The sequence below is a fragment of the Sinocyclocheilus rhinocerous genome, unplaced genomic scaffold (assembly GCF_001515625.1).
Source record: "Sinocyclocheilus rhinocerous isolate Xijiao unplaced genomic scaffold, SAMN03320098_v1.1 scaffold1, whole genome shotgun sequence".
Taxonomy (NCBI): Eukaryota; Metazoa; Chordata; class Actinopteri; order Cypriniformes; family Cyprinidae; genus Sinocyclocheilus; species Sinocyclocheilus rhinocerous.
In genome coordinates this window covers 1,198,384-1,212,271 of record NW_015638974.1, presented here as the reverse complement: position 1 = coordinate 1,212,271, position 13,888 = coordinate 1,198,384, and positions in this window count along the sequence as shown.

The following is a 13,888-nucleotide window of genomic DNA, read 5'->3' as shown; positions in this document are numbered from 1 at the left end:
TGATTCTGATAGTGTTTAGGCCAGCAGAGAAGGCTTTGCTGGCCCTGACGGCCCACCACTGTTAAAACCTGAGCTCAGCTATATTATGGGGACCTCGTCTATATATTTGATGGTCCCCATAAGGAGAACTGGTTAATAAACCTACTAAATAATATTTTAATATGTAAAAATGCAAAAAGGCGTCTGAGAGGGTAAAGGGATGGAAGTACCTACAAAGATATAAAAACAAACATGTATGAAACTACTTAAGCATTTTTGAAGACAAATTTGAGTTGAATATGACAAAACCTCTTTTCCGGGGACATTGGTTAGGTTCCTTTTTTGGTTAGGTTTTGGTAGGGTTGGGTATCGTTTTTCTTTTTTTTTTTAATGGCAAATCGATACTTTTAAAACGGTTCCGGTGCCTAAACGGTGCCTGCCTTCTGATTCGGTTCTAGTACATACCGGTTACATAGGTACCAGTGCCATATTGGTACCGGGTTTCGGTACCCAACCCTAGGTTTTGGGTTTGGATTAGGTTATAGTATTTATAACTAGCTGCAGATAAAAACAATAGAGGTCTATGGAATGTTCCCATATAGATAGCAATTATAGCAAGTAAATGTCTGTGTGTGTTTGTGTGTACATCATACCTCAGAGGTGTAACATGCATTTAGCGTTGCTCAACATGGTGTTCAAAACTATCACACAGGTTTTAACTATGACAGTGATGGGCCTGAAAAGCAGAATTGTTACTCGATTTGTGAGTGCAGATGCTTTCACATCCTGTTTAGTCCACTAATAATCTGCTTCACTGTCACCACACAGAAGCACACAGCTGTAACATGGTGTTCAAAACTATCACACAGGTTTTAACTATGACAGTGATGGGCCATTTGTTTGCTAAGTAAGAACTGTCCTTTCTTTAATCCCCATTTTATCTGTGATATTTTCAAGGAGTGGCACATGATAAGAAGCCGTTTTTTAGATAGTTTTAGGGATCTATAAGGACAGCCTGTCGATTACATTAGCAGTGAGGCATTTCATTCGCTCTGTCTCTCTTTCTCTCCAAACAACATAATAAAATCCTCTCTCTTCCCTGTTTTGATCAGGCATGCAGAATCATTTCCTAAGCTTGACTGACTGGCTTGGTTTTTATCTTGTCACTGCTGGTCTTTCAAGGACATCACCTCATTTCAACTGGCAGAGCACAAAATCCTGCACTGATCTATATTTGAGCTTGTGTAGGGCCGTCCTCAGTGCAAATGAAAACTTTTTAGTGTCACCTGTTCACCGGGTGCTCCTTGTACTCCCACTGTCTTTTGTGTTTGTGCTGCTACTTTTTTCTCTCTCTTTTTTCTAACAGGCGTATAAAGCAGAGCTGAGGAATGTTTGTTGTCTTCCACAAACACATAAAGGCACATTGGAGGGATAGAGAGCTTTTAAGTGCCTAATGGATCTCTCAGTAGGCTTTATCAAGGATGATTTACAGATAAATCAATGCGAACACTCTTTCTGAAAGCAGTGTTCTCATGACTGAAGTAATTTCTGGAAAATTACAGGGGGAAGAATATTAGCTACTGGCACACACAAAGTATAAAAGGGCCCCAGGTGTGATTTTTGGATGGTTCATCTGCTGCAGCCTCTTGTGTGTTTAGTGTAAAGGGTTTACAGTCCAACACACACAAGCACAAAAACAGATGCACAGTCACATACAGATGTCATTCGTTCCTATTCGGGTTAGATAGGAAACATAAAGCAGTTTGTTTATGCGTATATCTGTTTATGGCCAGCAAGAATACATGAGGAAGAGAGTACATGCTCATGCAAACTTGTGTGCACATTCACTCACACGCGTCTCAGTCAAGTCGACTGGAAGTAAAGGGAAGAGGCTATCACTCAATAATTAATTCTAGTGTGCAGAGCTTTGGTTAGGTTATGCTTATCCAAGCCACACAGCAGCTTTTGTTTTACTAGCAAGAAAACCCCTCATACATCACCTCTTTATCATCATAAAGCTCTTTGATTATGGTGTTATGCTGCTATTCAGAAAGCAAATAAACTGCTATGATGTTAGGGTCGTTACATTTATGTTTTTGTTAAAATTACAGGAGAGTAGGGTACAGCAGGGCCAAAGCCTTTACCTAAGAGCCCATTAAGGGCCTTACGTTCCGAATTAATTCATTGTCATTGTTAAATTGTCATGATTCATAAGGTCATTGTGTGAAATGACATGTCAAATTTGAGATAATTTGATCTGACATTTAATTTAAAACATGTATATAGATATGTATATAAAATTTGTATATATGTTTATAGCAAATGAGATGATGCGATGATGATGCATTTTGATGCAAAAGACAAATGTCTGCTAGTTGCAAGGGCTAAAGATATTTATATTGCATATTGTTGCTTCAATATAATATGATGTAATTTATACATTTTATTATTTATGTTTTATTATATTTTATATTTTAGGCCTTTTGCCACTATAGCTGCCTTTATATTTGAATGATTGTTTTATCAAAACCACTTTTTTTTATTTTTTACATCTTACTATGCCAATATTTAATACAAATATGTTATTATATAATTTATGTTTTATTATAATATATATTTTGTATGTTTTATTATATATTTTAGGCCTTTTGCCTCTAGCTGCCGTTACATTTACTTTTTTATCAAAACAAACTTTTTACCACTTTTTTACACACAGCTTCACCAATATTTAATATGAATAAATATGATATAAATATATAATGTTGTATTATAATATATAATTTATATATTTTATTATAAAATGTATTTTGTTTTATTACATTAAATATTTAAGACTGTTTGCATCTACCTGCCTTTGTATTTACAAGATTTATTTTATCAGAAATTGATCAAAAAACACTTTTTTACATGCTGCTTCAGTGATATTTAATATAAATAAATATAAAACAAACCCTTTTATAAAAAACAAACCTTTTTGCTACTTTTTTTTACATGTTGCTTCACCAATGTTCAATTCAAATATGTACATATGATATAATTTATTATAAAAAATTTTTTATATATTTTATTACATTATATAGGTTAGGAACAGAAAAATAATCTTTAATGGGGGCTTTCAGTCCTGGCATACTCCTATAAAAGCTGTTGGTAACAAAATAACGAAAATCTCAAATTAATTTGATATGAAAAGCTTTTAAATCAATCACCTCACACTTGACCAGGAACTCTGGAAATACATATATATATTATATATATATATATATACAGTATTCACAGTCTCCCAAAAAACTCTCCTGTGCTCCATTAGCGAGAGTGTCTGTATTTCTTTGTCTTTGAGTCTCAGTTTTATCTCGTCCTCCCCCTGCTGTTAAAGCAGTGCAGCTCAGCTCGCTGCTCTCTCACAATCAGAGTGCTTTTATCTGGCCATTGAGCACTTTGTTAATTAGCGGCATGTTAATGATGAGTCACATGCCCCTTGTAACTCCTCTAACAGACTAACAGCCTTTTAAATGCCACTTACATAGTGACCGAGGCTCAGCAGTGCAGCCTCATGATTACAGGCCTCTAAACGTACTGTTTACTGTGTTGTGTATGACTGAATGACAGAGCATGTGATTTATTACATCTCTGCACTGCAGGTCAGTGTTTTTTATGTGAATATTGGCATTTTAATAAAGCTCTCTTTTAAAAGCGAGTGTAAATAAACCATAGTTTTGTTCTGTTAATATTAGTCAATGCTGCAGTCGTTAGACACGAGGTTGAGAACATGACAGATATACTTCCTCTGAATACAGAGACAGGCTCTCAAAGCTGTCACGTATAGCTAGAAGAAAAAAGAAAAAGAAATACATCTAAAAACTGACTAAGAAGCCATAGTACCCTCTTCTTGTGTGCACATGTCTATGTGAGTTTTAATAAGTTGGTTATATTAGTGCAAAAGAAAGCAGAACGGAACGAATAAACAAGATTTAATAGAACTATTATTATGTTTACTGAAGAGAAACTGTATCATGTTACTTTCCAGTCTTCTGTTTATAACAGTCAATGTTTAATATGCCCCATGACATGATATTACTGCTATTTTAAAACCCAGATTCCCTAAAATTACACTTTATGAAAAACAAAATACAGTCCTTAGGTTATTTTGAAAATAGTATGTAACAAAAAATATTTAGGCCAAGGCTATCTATCTGTGGTGTCCTAATTCTGTTTTATCAGTGCTCTAAAACAGACAAATTTGAACGAGGCTACATTGGACTGTTGAGATGCTGTGTGAAGCAATGCATGAGACTTGTGGATTTATAACTGTGGGCCCATTATATGTAACAAACACACACTTTGAATATATTATAAAAATGCTACAGCGCAAAATTGTTAATTGGTTAACTGTAAAATACCTTAAAATTGCACTATCAAATTTATGGTTTTTGATTGAATTCATATTTGCCATATATTTAAGGTGAAACACCATAAAAGGATATTCCTACAAGATTATATCATATATGATTATGTTTTATTTAGGGATTTTTGTGTTACATTTTCTGTTAATTAGTTCATGTTTGTTGCATTATTTTAGTGTCATGTGTTACACTGATGGTATTTTGTCTTTGTGTGTATGACCCTGTGCACCATCCATATATGAGTACTTGCTATGTTTTATGCACAAGTTACTTACAATGACCTATTTATAATCGTCACAGTTTATTATCATAATTTGTTATGTACCACCTGTACTATTAGGGTGGTTATATCAAGTTTTTTTTTTTTACTATAAATTTAATGTAATATTTTTTTACAGAGGAGATGTTTATTTCTTAATAAGTGATAACGGGGCTTGTTGTCACAAGTGTAAGCGTCCCAGAATCTGCAAGGTTTTGAGTCAAAAGTTCAATTAGACAAACATGTTTTTTTTTCTATTAAGATTTTTGTGTATTCTGTTCTCCAGGCTAAAATTGCATAAAAAATGTCAGTTTATTGGAGCAAGTTGTCACATGTATTTTAAATTATATGAATTCATCAAATGTATTTAATACAATATTTGTAGGCCAACAATGGTTTAACGTCACTCTCTTTTCTTTTACATTTTGCTGTTTTACGAATTGATTTATTTTTCATAATTGTTTGAATTTAGCATACCCTATTATTGGACCACTGAATATCAACATTTCTTCAATGAAGCTTTTTTTTTTTTTTTTTTTGTGCAGTAATTCAGTAACTTTGAAATGATCAAACAGCATGTGACTGTATGGAAATTGACTTTCAAAATAAACCTACCCTGGAAAATTTTGCAGTAAAAAGTGACAACTAGTACCAGTCTGCCATATACAAGCCATCATCATTGAATAACATTACATAAACGACAAAATTAACAAAGCTTGTAATATCTTGGTAAATCTATATATGATTAGCTCAGATGACTGAGGAGTTCTTGTAGCTGTCTTTTTTTAATATATAATAGAGCTGTCCGTGTCTATTTATACTGAACAAGTCCCACTGCTATTGATAGTTAAATCAAAGAATTATTGACGTTCACAAAGTTCAGGCACAGAGGCCTTACTCAGCTCCCCCACACACACTAACACAATGACACAAACACACAGCAAACATCTTTGAGGAGCTATGCAGCACAATTCATCTGCCCACAGGAGCGACTTAAGACTGCTTTTGTGCTCCAGGGTCACATATTTGTCTGTATTTGCGGTTTTACATATTTGTGTATTTTCACATAGAAATCATGGCTGTATCTGAACCAAGGCAGCTGGTTTACTGGTTTTACCTCTCAGTAGCAAAATGTGACTCAAACATTGATCATACTGTGATACATTTCTGTCTCTAAACTGTCTGTAAAGGCAGCATTTTTTAAACAAATTACTAACTGCAGGGATGTACTTCCTCACTGGAATGTCATAAATCATCCAGATTAGAACAAGGGTGAAAACAAATGTACACGTGCACCTGTTGTGAATCATGCTAAGAATTATTTAACATGAGAACTTTATACATTTTTCACGATTATTCAAATGTTTAGGTTCAGAGAGATTTTTTTCTTATTAAAGAAATTAATACTTTTATTCTGCGAGGAGGCATTAAATTGTTCAAAAGTGACAGTAAATGCTTTTATATTGTTACAAAAAAACAACAACAAGAAGCAAAAAAAAGGCTGTTCTTTTGAACTTTATTTTCATCAACAAATCCTGAAAAATAAAATGTACTACGGTTTCCACAAAAATATGAAGCAGCACAACTGTTGTCAACATTGATAATAATGAGAAATGTTTCTTGAGCAGCAAATCAGCATATTAGAATAATTTCTGAAGGATCACGTGACACTGAAGACTAATGGCTGCTGAAAATTCAGCTTCGATCACAGGAATAAATTGCATTTCAACATATATTCACATAAAACAGTTAAAATATCAAATATATAAGTTTTGAGTAGTAAGTACTCGAGTACAACTACTCAACTTCTACAATTATTAGTGAATGAGCCTCAATCCAGGTGATAGATTTACTCCCAAGTTTGTATAAGACTGAAGCAGATAAAAAAATCCATCCATTTTATCTGTTTTAATAAAACACAGTCCCTGATGATGAAAAGCAGCTCTGAAGACTGATTGTGACTTCACATGATGCTTTACACATCGATTTGTGCCAGAAAAATATACAAGCTTTAAAATGCACTCACTGATTACCAAATCTTTCTCATCTTGCAACTAGGTCATTATTAAGCTTTTTGACAAACACCATGTCATTTAGTGTCACATGGATCTCTGTGGTTTCTCTATATAAAGCCTAGTGTTATGTAGACAGGTTCATGTGGTTTACTGGTGCAACTTCAGTCTGAACTGTGATACTGAACTCTGTAGCTCCTTCAAAGTGATCATCTGTGGCTGTCTCTCTCACATGTTTCTTTCTTTGATCGCGAAAAGTTTTGAAGGTTGACCTTTTCTAGGCAGCGTTTGTTTTGTTTCATGTAACTTACATTTCCTGACAGTTGCATCAACAGGGCTCAGTGGGGTTTCCAAACACTTGGAAATTGTTTGGTACCTTTTTCAGTTTCTGCAATGGTTTTACTTATATCTCATGCCTTTGAAATACCTTTTAGTATTCACTTTCTATTCTTGACTGTTATTCACAGACTGAATCCCTTAACTTGGTTTTATCATTCACAGCAAATTGCAACAAAGTTGTTTGCTCATTAGAACATTTCTGAAACTTGCAAACTTACTAATGCAAGCACCATATCAGTTGTTTTGAATATTTTCTGTCATCAAAACAAGTTTGAACTTCAACAATTAATTTTGGGGGAAAAAAGGTTTTTGTGCTTTAAAGTGAAGTATAAGAAAAAAAATCTAATGAAATGTAAGAATAAAAGTTATGTAGGTATATTGTATATTTGTCCCATACCATTTGAACATTTGAGGTAAGTTATTGTATTTTATTTTATTAAAATTCATCAAAAGGGACAGTAAAGACTTTTAAATTACAAAAAAAAAACTTTTGAATTTCTATTCATCAAATAATCCTGTAACATATTTTTCACAGAAATGTTAAGCTTGCAACATTGATAATAATCAGAAACATTTCTCTGAGCAGCAAATTAGAATGATTTCTGAAGGATCATGTGACAATGAAGACTGTAGTAATAATGCTGATGAAAATTCAGCTGTGCATCACAGGAAGAAATTACTTTTTATAATATATTCATAGAAACCCGCTATTTTAAGTATTGTTAAAAACAATATTACTGTTAAATAAATGTAACCTTGGTGAGCATGAGACTTCTTCTTCACAGTGTGACTTTATATCTCAATTGCGACTTTATTATTATTCACAATTACTTTTTTTACTCTGAGGCAGAAATGGGCTTTCATAGTTACTTGCTGTCAGGAACTGCCTGTTTTAGTTTCGTTTTCATTTGTTTCTATGTATTACTGTAATGATCAGTCCACTGAAGGCGAGTTGAAGATGAACCCAAGTGCAGCTTTATTTACAAAAGTGATCCAGAATCCAAACAATTAACACAGACTTGACATGACTTGACTTGACTTGAACAGACTAGACTTGACTTGACTATGACCTAAACACTAACCGACAGCAGGATAAATACATTCAATACACGACAAGGAACAAAGGCAACAACATGGCTACTTATAGCAAACAAAGAGGATCACATGACATGAACAAACCAATGGGAAACAAGACACATGACCTAGACAACCAATCAGAACATGACACAATGAACAGAGGAACCAATAGCATGAAGGCAAGAGGGCAAGGGAAGCATGACACTAACAGCATGAAACAATTACAAAATAAAAGACATGAAAACATGAACATGACAAAACCCAAAACAGACCTTACAATTACCTGTGTTCCAGTTTCCCACTCCTTGTTTGCTACTATGGCTTCTGATTAACGAGTCATCACCTGTTCACCATTTGAGTTCAATCACCCCGTGTTTTTAAGTTCCTCCTTGTCATTCAGTTGGTGTCTGGTATTGTTTGTGTGTAGACATGCTGTTATGTTGCCTTCTCGTATTTGGATTACTTAAGTTTGTGGAAACCTGTTTGAACCTTTTTCATCTTCCTCTGAACCTGTTCATGACACTTGCATGACACTTTCAACAAAAATAAGTAGAAACACAGTGTTTGCTCATCCACTGACCTTTAACCATTGCTTACATAATCCTAGAGTTCTGCATCAAGACTATGACTAATCACAGTTACATCAGTAAATATCCTCAATGGATTAGCAATAATTATAAACGAACTGTGAGGCTGGTGCCTATAGTTGTTGTTGTAAAAAACAATCACAAATGTTAAAATCTGTCATTATAAACACTTGCATACTTTTGTACAGTCCATTACTAAAACAGGTGTGAACATTTTGCACTGACATCAGTGTGAGCTGGTACGAGGCCATATGTGATCGTCTGGTTTTCGGGACAGTATCGTGGTGTGGCGGAGCAGTGCGTGTGACTTTAATGCAGCCACACCGCAGCAACTGGAGCAGAAAATCGTCTCATCACGCAGTTCAGATTACACATCTCTCCCCAGACTGCATGTGTTTGAACAGTTCATGTTGTTCCTTGTCACCCCATTTTGTCTAAAGTGATGTACAGTACCGTAACAATCTAAATCTAACGGCTGTACTGTAATGATGGAGAGATTCTCACAACATTTGTACTAGTACCAGTTTATAGACTTACTGAAACTACTTAACATCTGCTAATCATACTTTATTGAAACACAAACTGCATTTCCAGCCTAATAAAAGGCTTGGTTTGTGCAAATTCTAAAATCAGATTATTTTAGAAACTAACTAGGCCTACCGCAAAATGTAAAAATTGGCTATCTTTCAATTCATGAATGGAATTTGAATTCAATTGACCATGTCCCACAGCACAGTCAGTGCTGTTTCTGTAATTCAGTTTCCAATGAATTCATCCTGACGCTGCCACACAGGATGTTTGTGATGTGTTCTTTTTTTGCTTGGTTTTGTATTTGAGACTTTTAGTTTGTACTGTTCTTTTGTGCCTTCTTCCTTGTTTTCACCTGTCTTTTTATGCCCTTTTTCCCTTGAGTATCCACATAAGCACTAACTTTCCCTTTGTTCTTTGTCAGGTCATATTTGACAGTACACTCTCAGAAAAAAAGGTACAATAGCTGTCACTGGGGCGGTACCTTTTCAAAAGGTACACTTTTGTACCTTTCAGGTACTAATATGTACACTTTAGGTACTAATATGTACCTTTAAGGTACCAATATGGACTCTTTAGGTACAAAGGTGTGCCTTTTGAAAAGGTACCGCCCCAGTGACAACTTTTGTACCTTTTTTTCTGAGAGTGTATGTAAAGCTTTACAATTTAGTTACTGTTTTTGTAATATGTCATTTTAAAATTTCCTATTAATTAGGAAGACTGAAAAAAAAAAATCGTATTTAAAAGTTAATTGACATGAAACGGATATCTTTTCTACCCTGTAGTGGCATATTTCAGAGCGAAATGGCTTCTTGAATGAGAAGAAAATATAGGGTGGGACTTGATTTTGTCCAGTGGGAATTGATTGGATTGTTGGATTGTTATTGTTTGTTAATTGCTGCAATCATTCATGTAGTATTTGGTGTGTTGCTGGATTGAAACTAGCGCCAGTATACACATCATTAGGGAAGACATAATAATAATAATAATAATAATAATAATAATAATAAAGATGATGAATTCACTAATAATAATAATAATGATGTGCATGTATAAATCGTTTATGACAAACACTGCAACATTTTATAAAATAAGAATTGTTACATGTTAATGGTGACTTTAAAAGCTGTGTTTAGATCTTAACCTTGTGTCTGAAGACTACTATTCTGTTACAGTGTTGAATTGGAATTGCAATGCAAAGACTTTTGGGTAAAGCCTCTGCTAAGAAAAGTCTGTTTACTAAGTGACACTATGTGCATCGCCACTGTACAGCTATTTGGGGCATCCAAGACGAAGTCCTATCTACTTGGTTTGGGAAATCCTGAAATCTCAAAAACTGCTTTCCACACTCAATAACATTTTAAATCATCAGCAGAATCTGACATGAACTGTCTCGTAATTGCTGTTATTTATGCTAAAATAGCATTAAGAAAAGCTTATATTTCAGTCTGGACCAGTCAACATACATGTGCATTGATTTCAAGATTTTATTGTTTGTTTTTAAGATTTTAAATGGGTTGGCGCCTGCTTATTTATTAGAGCTTTTACATGTCCACACTCCTGTTAAAGCGCTGAGGTCGTCCAATCAGGTGCTCCTCGATGTTCCGAGAGCCAGGTTAAAAAATAAAGGTGACCGAGCTTTTTCAGTGGTGGCACCTAATTTGGAATGGAATAGTTTACCTGTGCACATAAGAACTGCTCAGACTGTTGGCATTTTAAAGTCAATACTTAAGACACACCTGTATTCTTTGGCTTTTATTTCGAGCTGAGCTGAGACATTGTGATGTTTTTTGTTTTTTTTTACTGTATTTGTCTTGTTTATGTGTACGTTTTTCCAGACATTGTTAAGCACTTTGGTCAACCATGGTTGTTTTTAAATGTGCTATATAAATAAAATTGAACTGAACTGCAGTCCTAAGCACACGTCAGGAAACCTTGTCTTGGGACCTTAGTACCTTACTCAGTTGTAACGAGTGATAATTGTTGTCTTTCTATCAAGTTTGAACCAATCTGGCCATTCACCTTTGACCGCTGCAACTATGCATTTCTGCCCACAGAACTGCCGCTCACTGGATATTTTATCTTTTTCGGACCATTCTTTGTAAACCCTAGAGATGGTTGTACATGAAAATCCCAGTAGATCAGAAGTTTCTGAAATATTCTGACCAGCCTGTCTGGCATCAGCAACCATGCCAAAGTCACTTAAATCTTTCCCATTCTGATGCTCAGTTTGAATTTCAGCAGATCATCTTGATCACGTCTACATACCTAAATTTATTGAGTTGTTGCTATGTGATTGGCTGATTAGATATTTGCATTAACGAGCAGTCAAACAGGTATACCTAATGGCCAGTGAGTAGTACTACTACTAACTTAATTTTGCAACTATGTTCAATTGCAGACATGCTGGAGCCTGTTCAAGGGTATCAAGCCAAAGGCGAGAAATCTTTGGCCATGTGTCTGAAGAAAAAAACACATTGTCAGGCATTGCCAAAAATCTTATGATTACATCCCATGGATGATGTCCAAATTTTGTATCCAGTTTGTTCTCCTAAGCTCATCCTAAATCCAATACTCAGATATTTCCCTTAACCCCACACAAGATTCTTGCTTTCTCATCCTCCCTATTCTCAGCAGCTGTCAAAGAGTTGGATAAAAGTAAGCTTACAACATTCACTAACTCTTACATAAAGGATTTTACTTACATAACTTCATCAAAGCTCTGTTGTGTCAAGAAAGGTGACCTTTTAGATTGAATTCTATGTTTATGAATCATGTACAGATGATATTGTGCTAAAGAGCATGAATAATGTTTCCACTGAAGACAGCAAAGTGTCAGCTTAAGACAGCATTCTAAAAGACTATATTGCTTCTGCACACTGCTTGAAAAGAACCTTCGAGAAACACTGGCTTGATACCCACAAGAGTTAATGCATCCTTTGCCAGAATCCACATCCCTTCATCCTCCAGTATGCACACACACACACACACACACACACACACACACACACTGTGCCCAGGTCCTTTCCACCTGCCTTTATATGAACACAGTCACAGCTGGCTAAGCAGTCAAGCACCAGCTGTATGAACAGAAAATACACAAACTTAAATTCTGCCCAATGCTCCAGATATTTCAAAATATTTGCTCTTAAAGAGCAAACTTCTTAGAGGTTTAGATGTTAAAATGCGTTGTATTAGTTAATAAAATAAATAAAAGGCAATAAAAGGTCAGAAGATCAGAAGTGAATTCTAATTACCATCTGAGGCAGAAATATCTTATGTATTTGTATGTGATGCTAAAGGTTAACCATTGCCATAATAAATACACATTAAGCGAATGGAAATACCAGGAACCACTTGAAGAATGTAGATGGTAACACTTTAGTTTAAGGACCAGTTCTCACTAGTTACTTATTAACATGTGTATTACTAGTATATTGGCTGTTTAGTAGTACTTATAAAGCACATATTAATGCCTTATTCTGCATGAGCATATTTTAGATCCCTTACCGCATACCTAAACTTAACAACTACCTTGCTAACTATTAATAAGCAGCAAATTAGGAGTTTATTAGGAGTTAATAGCTAGTTAATAGTGAAAATTGTTCCCAAACTGAAGTGTGACTAAAATAACCCCACTTATTGTGTGTTCCACAGAAGAGAGAAGTGCACACATGTTTGGAACAACATGAATGTGAGTAAATGATGAGAGAATTTTCATTTTGGGGTGAACTTTATCTTTACCGGCACTCTGTATGACACATCCATACATTCAGATCAAAACCCTTCATCCCTGTCACTTTTTCCACAGCCACTTGCTGCATCTGGCCACTGCAGCATATGAACATGCACACACTCACTCTGTGAAAGCTAATGCTTTATGACAGGCATTCTCGCATCAGTTCTCCTGATCCTGACTTGAGTCATCATTAGCCTCTTGAGTTCTGATAAACAATTTAATCAGACGTTTCATAAATGTGTAATAAATGTGTGGATGTGCATGTATGTATTTCCTGCTGCTCTTGCTTTGTTGGTCTCTCTCTTTCTCATTTAATCTTGCTGCATAAGCACATGCGAGGATGGACTGTGGTGAAGACAACTGTTTGCTGCCCTGCAGGCCGGGTTTATGAGAATTGACTCCAGCCTTGATAATTATATGTTTAATTGGCTGTGCAAAAATTAGGGAATATGGTGAGCTGTGCGTTAACTAAAATTATCTTTTTTTTGTTTTTTTGAAACATCATTAGGCTTAGAACAACAGTGAGAAAACACATCATATGTAATAATAGAGAGTTTAAGTGATAATTCACCCAAAAATGAATGTTCTTTCATCATTTATTAATCGTTATTTTAAAAATGTTTGACTTTCTTCCATTAAACTTTTTTGAAGAATCAATTCTAATGAAGGGGACTGAGCTTTCAAGCTTCAAAAAGTATCATAAAAATGTTGCAAACAACTTGTGTGCTACATTCGAAGTCTTCTTAATTTGTGTGGTAGAGCTTTAGGTTGGAAAAAGACTTTAATTTAAGTTACTATTTACTAAAAATCTTGATATCAGCCCAAGCTCTCAGTGGCGCATTTATTAAAAGTTTTTGAGCAAAGTAGTGATGTCAGATTTGTGACTGAATCATTCTTTTGAGAATTAAAAAGAATCTTCTGATATCCTTCCGAAGAAGATCATTCTTCTCATATTTTCAGTATTGTTC